Here is a 9,960-nt window from a genome sequence, read left to right as displayed (position 1 = left end):
TAATACGAAAATTGAATGCTACTAGAACCACTGTAGTCTTACATCACGCCTGGTCTCCAACGACCTGCCGTTTCCCGAATCCGATCATAATGTAGCCTACTCACATTCGTGCGGCTGACCTGCCCTGGCCTAAATCATTTGAAGGAATTCGTGAGTGAATCACCAATCTGTCACATTCTCACTGTCGAATAGGGACCGGTGAATGATACGGGCCACCACGCAGCTTACAACACTCCCATACTAACTGACCACTAGAGAATGCTACGGGTCACCCCCGCAGTCTTACTATACCACTATACCAATGGCTAACTAACGATTGTTACGAGCCACCCCCACAGTCTTATAACGTTTCTGCTATATCTGCCAACTAGTGAATGCTACGGGCCACACCGCAGTCTTAAAACACTTCTACACTACCTAACTAGTGAATGCTCTGGGCCACACCATAGTCTTAAACCACTTCTACATTATCTGCTGACTAATGCTACCAGCCACCTCGTAGTCTTACCACATTCCCCATGCTATCTGGCCGTTGGTGAATGCTACAGCTATCTCACAGTCTGACAACACCTTCCATGCTATCTGGCTACTGGTGAATGCCACGGCTATCCCGCAGTCTTACATCACTTTCCACGCTAACTCAACCGTTAACCATGGTCTTACCGCTGATTACCAATTCGAACACACCCAAAGCCGAGCACACACACAGTCTAACATCCCACACTGAACTCATGTCCTGACTGGGATCCTCAACCTGGATCCCATAGTCTGCTACACATCAATCAGATGAAGTCGGGAAGTTTCCCGAACTTCCAATTCACATTATCCTCCATACAGGCAGCCACTTGAGCCACCTTTTCCTTTTCTGATGGGGATACAAGCTCATTCCAATTTCACGCTTATTCTATCCTGGGCACCTGAACGGTTCTCCGCCACTTCGATCTGACTAAGTCTCCACGACATACAAGAAATGGAAGGATTTTCGATCCTTCCTACCTTCCAATGATCGATTTTCTGACAACCGACGCTTACTAATGCTAAATATCCATTACTAGCTGAACTTAAAAGACCATACAACCTCTAAATACTAGATGAACAGTTCTTGATTCCAAGCAATACTGATAAATCCAGATGCTTGAAATGATACCACACTCGAAAATTGAAGACCAAAAGACAGATGCTCCCACCAATACCTCAGCAACGAGCCACTTCCCTTGGCGCTTCCATCAGCCAATCAATAACAATTACTAAAAACACCGAATCCTGACGATGCTGAATAACCATCCTACAGAAACTTGACCACAGACCTTCCACATAATACCCCTGAGCCAATCTCGACCATAAACCAAGATGAAATTGTACACTCCCAACCCGCAAATAGGGAAATGACCTTTTGCTAACCACTAACAATTCACGGCATGCAAATGGCATATGACATCACATGAAGATATAACCCAAACACAAGCAGAGAAACTAACCCAGAGATACACTTACCCAAACCCTTGGGATGAAAAACTCCATCGTGCAGTTTCTCGCAAGTGTTGCACTGAATCTGGCCCTGCTGGCCTCTCAAAAGTTGATCTGAAATCTTGGGTCTCTTCCCGGGACCCTCCAATATATGCACCTGATCTGGTCTCCTCTTCCCAATGTGCTCCAAATCAATCTCCCGCTCTCGGGCTCTAGAAATCATATCATTCAGGGTCTCGCACCCCGAGATATTCGCGATCTCCCGGATATCATTTTGTTGTATATCATGATACCTTACATTCTTCATTTCCTCATCTGTTGCATACCTCGGTACCAAATAAGCTCTCTCTCGAGACTTGGCAGTGATCTCTGCCATAGTCTCAATAGTCTGGCGGAGATCCAACAACTCTTGCGCCAAAGGGGCAACTTCGCCCAGAATCTGGTCGAAAATTCATCCCATGACATAGCATCAACCACTTCATCATCCAACTCACTACTAACCTCTTCCCACCAATCATGTGCCCTATCCTTCAGGAGGTAGGAAGCCAGTCGGACCTTATCCCCTTCGGGGCTACGGCTGGTACAAAAAAAATGTTGGCGACATCTGCCAATCACCTGCTGCTAGCAATGGGATCCCTAGCCCCATGATAATATAGAGCTCCACAAGCTATGAACTCCCAAAACATCAACGTACGCGTCCCTATCATGGGTGCCATCTCGGTGCGGAATGTGCTTAGCCTCTCATCAGGAATCTCCAATATGCCCTCCTTGACTGCACTGAAAAACATAGGAGTCTGGTAAATGATACAGCGTGTAATCTTAGATGAAACAAACTCCCACATCTGATCATCGAGCTACCCGGCTCCAAAGTCTGAGCCCGATCCCTTTTCGGCACCAGAACTACCATCTGGTATACCATGTAGCGTCACCATACTCAAGAATATACTACAACAATCATCAGAATACTCATCATAAATCGAGGGATCACACATACTACAAGTTTCCTAGGTTCATCTCAGCCCTCCTTGACTGGAGTACGGATCCTCTGCTTTCAGTAGTGCGGGCTTATACTACCTTCCACATATATACGTACTTTCCTTAACGATTTCCTTCACTCCACCAAGCCCCTTCACTACTACTGCTTTCCGTGCTAATCTCATCCCAGGCTTGCCCTAGGGTAATCTCCGACCCATTCTCCACCATCATCTGCATAAGAAGTCCTTGCTACCTTTCCCTAACTAGCTCGCAAATACCATGAAATATTACTAAGACCAGATAATTCTTTGAATGAGAGGTCTCTCCCTACAACGGTTGGACTCAAACAAGAGTTGTGCAATAGGGCTAAACCTAACCTTCTGAAATTATTTAGTTCTCGTAATATGTAACTTAGTGTATTCGTTTACTAGTTAGTTAAATGTAACTAGGACTCCTAAAAGCACAAAGCAAGCAGCATTCGAGCATTGAGTAACCAAAACCAAGTATATCCTAATCAGGCCATCATATCACTGATCAATCAGTACTAGCATGCAGTTCAATAAGCTCATACAGTAGGCATACAAGGCATCCTTCCTAGATCCTTAGCGCTAATCTAGCATGCGGTTCTTATACACATATAGCATACATACAAGGCATCCTTCCTAGATCCTTAGCCCTAATCTAGCATGCAGCTCTCATAATCATATCATATCATAACAAACATGTATGGATAAATTGGGAGAACTTACTTGAGTTCGGCTAATTGCATGCACCACACCCTTTTCTCTTTTCAAAATCCTTTTTATAAAAATGGTTTTCTTTTGAAATTTTTTATACCAAGTCCTTAGTTTGAGTTCAGACACACCCGAGAGTGTGCCCGAATCCCTCAAACCAAGACTCTGATACCAACTTGTAACATCCCAAAAATCATGACCAAAAATTTCATTTTTAATTATTAAATAAAACCATAGTTATCAAAATCATGTCATCAAAACATAAATAATAGTATCTCATTTCAAAAAAAAAATTCAAATATATCAGCGTAAACATCCCAGGCTAAAAACATCATGGTGTGTGCAATGTAGTCATCTCGAGCTCTTCCCTTTGCTACCGGAAGTACCTGAAACCAAAACTGAAAACTGTAAGCACGAATCTTAGTAAGTCTCCCCAAACTACCACACATCATACACATATTCACATGATCACATAATCACATATAAACATATCACTGGCCCCGCCCCTTCATCGGGCCCTGCCCGGGATCGGACATAGTCCGGCATCAGGCCCCGCCCGGCATCGAGCAAAGTTCGGTATACATATAAACATATAAACAAATACACATAGATAATCACATAACATAAACATATAAACATTCCTCGGGCCTCGCCCAACATCGGACTGAAATCCGGAAGCATACAACATTCCTCCGGCATTTCCCGGCATCAGACCGTAATCCGGAAACATACAACACAGACACATGCAAGAATCACGAAGACATCAAGCATACAAACATTCCTCGAGCATCACCCGACATCGGATTGAAATCCGGAAATCATATAAGCATACATCGGGCAATGCCCGACATTGGACCTTAGTCCGGAACATACTAACATAAATATACGGGCCGACATTGATGCCTTCGACCCGTTCATACTGGCGGAAACTCACCTCGCTGTAACATCCGGAATTCCAAGTATCGTATTTTACTTATTTAGTTTGTGTCAAGAAGAGGGGATCGATGAGTTGACGCCTAGACTCGTCGAGTAGGATCGCGATTGCTGACTGGATTTAATGAATAGACTCAACGAGTCGGCAAGTTAACTCGATGATTCCGCGTTGTGGACAGAAACCCTAAATCCTCTGGCATGTGCCCTATTTAAGGGATCATATGGACCTCATTTGTGGCCTCCTTCACCCTTGAGAGCACCAGAGAACCTGAGAGCATTGTGAGTGAGAAAAGAAGCCATTTTCATCATTTCTAGTGTGATCTTGTAAGAAAGAAGGAAGGAGGGCAAGCTAGGCAGATTGAGGAGCTCAGATCTACTACCCTTTTGATCAGAAAAGGCTGCTAGAGGTATAAATTTATGCTCATTCTCGTGTATATGGTGATCTACTTGAATCTATGGTTTTCTTTATGCCTTCTTTAGCTTAAATTCGAAGCTTATGAGGTCCCAAGGTGGAATTCTTCTTAGATCTTGACCTTAAGAGGTCTAGAGAGTCCTATCTATCCTACTTTATGCTATTTCTTTGGAAATATGAACCTAGGTTTCCATTTTAGAAGCTATTTCACCAAAAGAAGCCCTTTGAGTGTTGCATGAGTGTAAAGGTTGGACCTTTACATGACCATTGTGTATTGGAAGGTCAGATCTATAGTTTAGAGAAGCAGGTCTGACCTGATAAGGTCTTGTGAGTGTTGCCATGGATGGAACATGCCGAGTCCATAAGGGGACTTGACGAGTCGAGTCGGGTTGCCCCGTAATTCATGACCAGTGGTAACCCGTCGAGTGAGGATTTATGAGGATTAAGAGGACACACATGGACTCGCTGATTCACACGAGTGCACTCGATGAGTTTCGCCAAAGTTTGACCGTTGACTATACTTTACCTAGAGTGGTAATTATGTGTGACCGAAAGGTCTTATTTGTTATGATGAGTATGTGGTGCATGATGTTATATGATATGTATGTGCTATGTTATGTTATGAGTATTATGATATGGACCAAAAGGTCAACAGTGTATCGGCCGGAAGGTCAAGATGATACGGACCAAAAGGTCAGAGAAATGGGATCGGAAGGTCTACCAGGACTATGGGACGGAAGTCCCCTGAGACACATTGACCGGAAGGTCTTGTAGAGTTGTAGCCTTGAGTGGCGTATGTGTTGTATGTGGTATTTTGGGGAACTCACTAAGCATTTATGCTTACCGTTTATGTGATATGTGTTTCAGGTACCAATGAGGATCGCGGGAAGGCGTCGGCATGATCTGTACACATTGATGGAGTTTTATGTATTTGAGATCTTGGGATTGATTTATTTGGAGGACATGTGTTACTTTGGATTTGATATTTCTTATGAATGAAATTATGTTTTAAAAATGAAAAAAATTGTTTCGGAAATTCATGTTGTTACAAATTGGTATCAGATCCTTGGTTTAAGGGATTCGGATGCACCTTCGGGTGTATTTAAACTCAAACTGGGGATTTGAGAAAGTTTTTCATAAAAGAAACAATTTTTCTAAAAAGTAAAGGAATGTGAGGAAAGCGGAAAGAAGCAGTGTGTACGATCAGCCAGCGCCTGAATGGTGATTTCCCAAAATACCCTTACATTATGTGTTATGAGATATGATATGATATGTTATGCATGCTAGAGTAGGCTAGGTATTCCTATTAGGAGTAGAGTGCTCTGATTTGTGATGCCTTAACCTAGGAGATTACTGTTGCTATGAGATGCTTCAAGAGTGAGTAGGTAGCAGTGAGGAGCTTATGAGAAGTCTACCGAAGGGTAGCCTATGTTTAGTGAGATGTAGAGTACTTGTGATCTGGGATCCTGGGAGGAGGAATTGGAATGAATGCCGATGCGGTGTCGAAGGTAGTATAGGGCCCGTACTACTGAAAACACCGGATCAATGCACGGTCCAAGTAAGAATCCTTAGGGTACTAGGGAACAATTAAGGTTGAGTTATCGAGTGCGAGTATACTCGAGCGAGTCTCTGATTTTTTTATGTCATATTTCAGAGACATCATGGTTGGGACACGCCACAGACCAGAGACCAGCGACATGAGTGACGAGGAGCTTCGTCAAATGATCCACGATGAGGTAGTTACGGCTATCCGAGCAGAGATACCGGAGATGTTTGGGTCTATTAAGACCACGTTGATTGAGACATTCGATGAGCGGTACGCCGCGGTTACTGAGGTTGCAGCCGCTGCTGCTACGACAGCTGTTGCTGTTGCTAGACCTCAGGGGGGTGACTCGTTGCTATTCCAGGAGTTCAGCAACACGAAGCCACCAGAGTTTGATGGGACACAGGACCCGATTGCTGTGATGAGATGGATTTCTGATATTGAGGAATGCTTCTACACCTGTTTGTGTCCGAAGCATCTAAGGGTACGGTTCGCGCTGAACCAGCTCCGCTTGGGAGCAAAGGATTGGTGGAAGTTTGTGACGGAAAACTTCACTCTTGTAGAGATCTCAGAGGTGACCTGGGATAGGTTCACCACCATGTTCAGAGACGATTATGTTCCCCCGGTGGAGAGGGAACGGTTAGAACAGGAGTTCTTGTCCCTCAACAAGGGGACGGAGTCTGTGACTGTGATTACACGGATGTTCCACAAGAGGGCGTTGTTTTGCCCTAAACACATGTCATCTGAGCAGGCACACATGAGCCGGTATTTGAGCATTTTGAGGAGGGACATTTGGGAGTTCGTGGCGAACTCGACTTACTAGACATTTGTTGAGCTCCAGGCAAATACCCGGAAGAGGGAGATTGAGCTAGAGACTCGGGCCAGGGAGGAGGTCGAGTCTCAGAGGAGGGACAGGCAACCGGTACAGGTACAGCCGGCAGCCAAGTGGGCTAAGCCCGCTGATACGAGATCTAGAGGCCAGAAGGGCTGCACTTGTGGGAAGTGTGGCAAGGGACATGATGGAGTGTGTCAAGTGGGTGCTTGCTACAAATGTGGCAAGGAGGGGCATATATCCAAGGACTACCCCAAGGGATTTATGGTTTGCTTTCATTGCAACCAGACGGGCCACCGGAAGGCTGAGTGCCCACAGCTGTTACAGGGATCAACGCAGGGATCTGTCCCTGCTACTGCACGAGCTACTGAGGGTCGGGCAGTGAAGGCCGAGGCACCGAAGGCTCGCGGGAGAGCCTTCCAGTTGACAGCAGAGGAGGTCTGCGCAGTGCCCGATGTCATGGATGGTATGTATTCTTTCATTTATTTATGATGAGTTGAGATATTGTGCTTATATTATGATATGTGTAGGTACTTTTCTTGTGACTTATGTACCTGCTTTGGTGTTATTTGACTCAGGTGCGAGTCGATCATTTGTGTCGTTAGCGTTTAGTCAGCACATCAGTATTCGACAAGAGGCGTTGAGTCGACCTCTACGAGTTTCCATAGCTGACGAGCGAGCGGTGTATACTACTGACGTGATTCGAGGATGTGTACTCGAGATATTCGGTGTTGAGTTCCCAATAAATCTGGTCCCAATTGCGATGGGGGATGTTTGCGTTATAGTGGGCATGGATTAGTTGAGCCGATTTGGGGCGGTTATAGACTGCGAGCGGAAGATGGTGATGATACGAGACCCTAATGGGGGAGTCCTGAATGTATATGGCGAGGGTACCCGATGTGGTTCAGCATTTTGTTCGGCTGCCAGAGTGAGACAGAGTTTACAGCAGGGCTGCAGCAGGTTTGTAGCTTATGTGATGGATACTCAAGTGGCCGCAGGAAGTCTGAGTTCAGTTGATGATGTTCTGATAGTGCGTGACTTCCCGGATGTTTTTTCCCGAGGAGTTGTCGGGTGTGCCTCCCGAGAGGCAGGTGGAGTTCCGCATCGATTTGGTTCCGGGGGCAGTGCCTTATCGCCTTACGCCGCCAGAGATGCAGGAGTTATCCTCGTAGCTTCAAGAGCTGCTAGAGAAGGGGTTTATTCGACCAAGTATCTCGCCGTGGGGAGCACCAATACTTTTTGTCAAGAAAATGGATGGATCACACTGGATGTGCATTGATTACCGGGAGTTGAACAAGTAGACGTCAAGAACCGTTACCCCTTACCAAGGATCGATGATTTGTTGATCAGTTACAGGGAGCATCTTGGTTCTCCAAGATAGATTTGAGGTCTGGATATCATCAGATGAGAGTGTGGGACGACGATATCCAGAAGAAGGCGTTCAGGACTCGTTATGGACATTACGAGTTCGCGGTGATGCCTTTTGGGCTCACCAATGCACCGGCAGCATTCATGGATCTCATGAACAGGGTGTGCAGGCCGATGTTGGATTGATTGGTGATCGCGTTCATCGACGATATTCGGGTGTATTCAAGATCCCGAGAGCAACATGAGGAGCATTACAGGGAGATCCTCGGGGTTTTGAGATCGGAGAGGCTTTACGCCAAATTCTCCAAGTGTGATTTCTGGTTACGAGAGGTCTAGTTCTTGGGGTATCTCGTTAATCAGAATGGGATATTGGTCGATCCAGCCAAGATTGAGGCGGTGATGAGTTGGGAGGTGCCGAGATCCCCCACCGAGATCAGGAGTTTTCTGGGGTTGGCCGGCTACTATTGGAGATTTATCAAGGATTTCTCCAAGATTTTCGTGCCACTCACCACGTTGACCCGGAAGGGCGTTGCTTTTACGTGGGGTCCAGAGTAGCAGACCTTGTTTGAGACTCTTCGCCAGACACTGTGCGAAGCACAGGTGTTAGCCCTTCCAAAGGGAATGGAGGATTTCGCGGTGTATTGTGACGCATCGATATCGGGGTTGGGTGCGGTGCTTATGCAGAGAGGGCACGTGATAGCGTACGCATCGAGGCAGCTGAAGCCTCACGACGTGAGGTATCCCACCCATGATTTGGATTTGGGGGCCGTGGTGTTCGCCCTCAAGATATGGTGTCATTATTTTTATGGGGTTCGTTGTATCATATACACGGACCACAAGAATTTGAAGTACTTGATGGATTATCCCAACCTAAACATGCGCCAGAGGAGATGGTTGGATGTGGTAAAGGATTATGACTGCGAGATTCTGTACCACCCGGGCAAGGCTAACGTTGTAGCCAATGCCCTGAGTCGTAGGGCGGAGAGTGCCCAGATACGATATATTTGTATGAGGATGACGGTGATGACTTCGGTGTTGGATACCATCCAAGAGGCCCACGCAGAGGCTGTGAGACCGGAGAACCGCAAGAGAGAGTGGGTGATTGGGCAGGTATCTGAGTTTGTTACCAATAGTCGAGGGCTTATGACCTTTTAGGGTAGGATTTGGGTGCCGTTTGCGGGCGGGGCACGTACCATTCTGATGGAGGAGGCGCACAGATCGAGGTTCTCGATCCATCCCGGGAGCCACTAAGATGTATTTGGACCTGAAAAGAGATTATTGGTGGCCCTGTATGAAGAGGGATGTTGCGTGGTTTTTTGAGAGGTGCTTGACCTGTCGCAGGGTTAAGGCCGAGCACCAGCGTCCGCATGGAAAGTTGCAGCCACTTGAGGTTCCCCAGTGGAAGTGGGAACAGATTTCTATGAATCTCATCACCAAGTTGTCTTGGACCGCGAGGGGTGTCGATGCAATCTGGGTGGTCTTTGACCGGCTGACGAAGAGCACTCACTTCCTTGCTATCAGAGAGAGCTCTTCCGCAGACAGACTGGCAGAGATGTATGTGAGAGAGGTGGTGTCGCGACATGGAGTATTGATCTCGATTGTGTCAGGTCGAGATGTACGTTTCACTTCCAGATTCTGGAAGAAATTCCATAAGGATTTGGGTACGAGGTTGCATTTCAGCACCGCTTACCACCCA

This window comes from Lactuca serriola, chromosome 4 (assembly GCF_051521515.1).
Source record: "Lactuca serriola cultivar US96UC23 chromosome 4, Lser_US96UC23_V15, whole genome shotgun sequence".
Classification (NCBI taxonomy): domain Eukaryota; kingdom Viridiplantae; phylum Streptophyta; class Magnoliopsida; order Asterales; family Asteraceae; genus Lactuca; species Lactuca serriola.
This window is presented reverse-complemented; position numbering follows the sequence as displayed.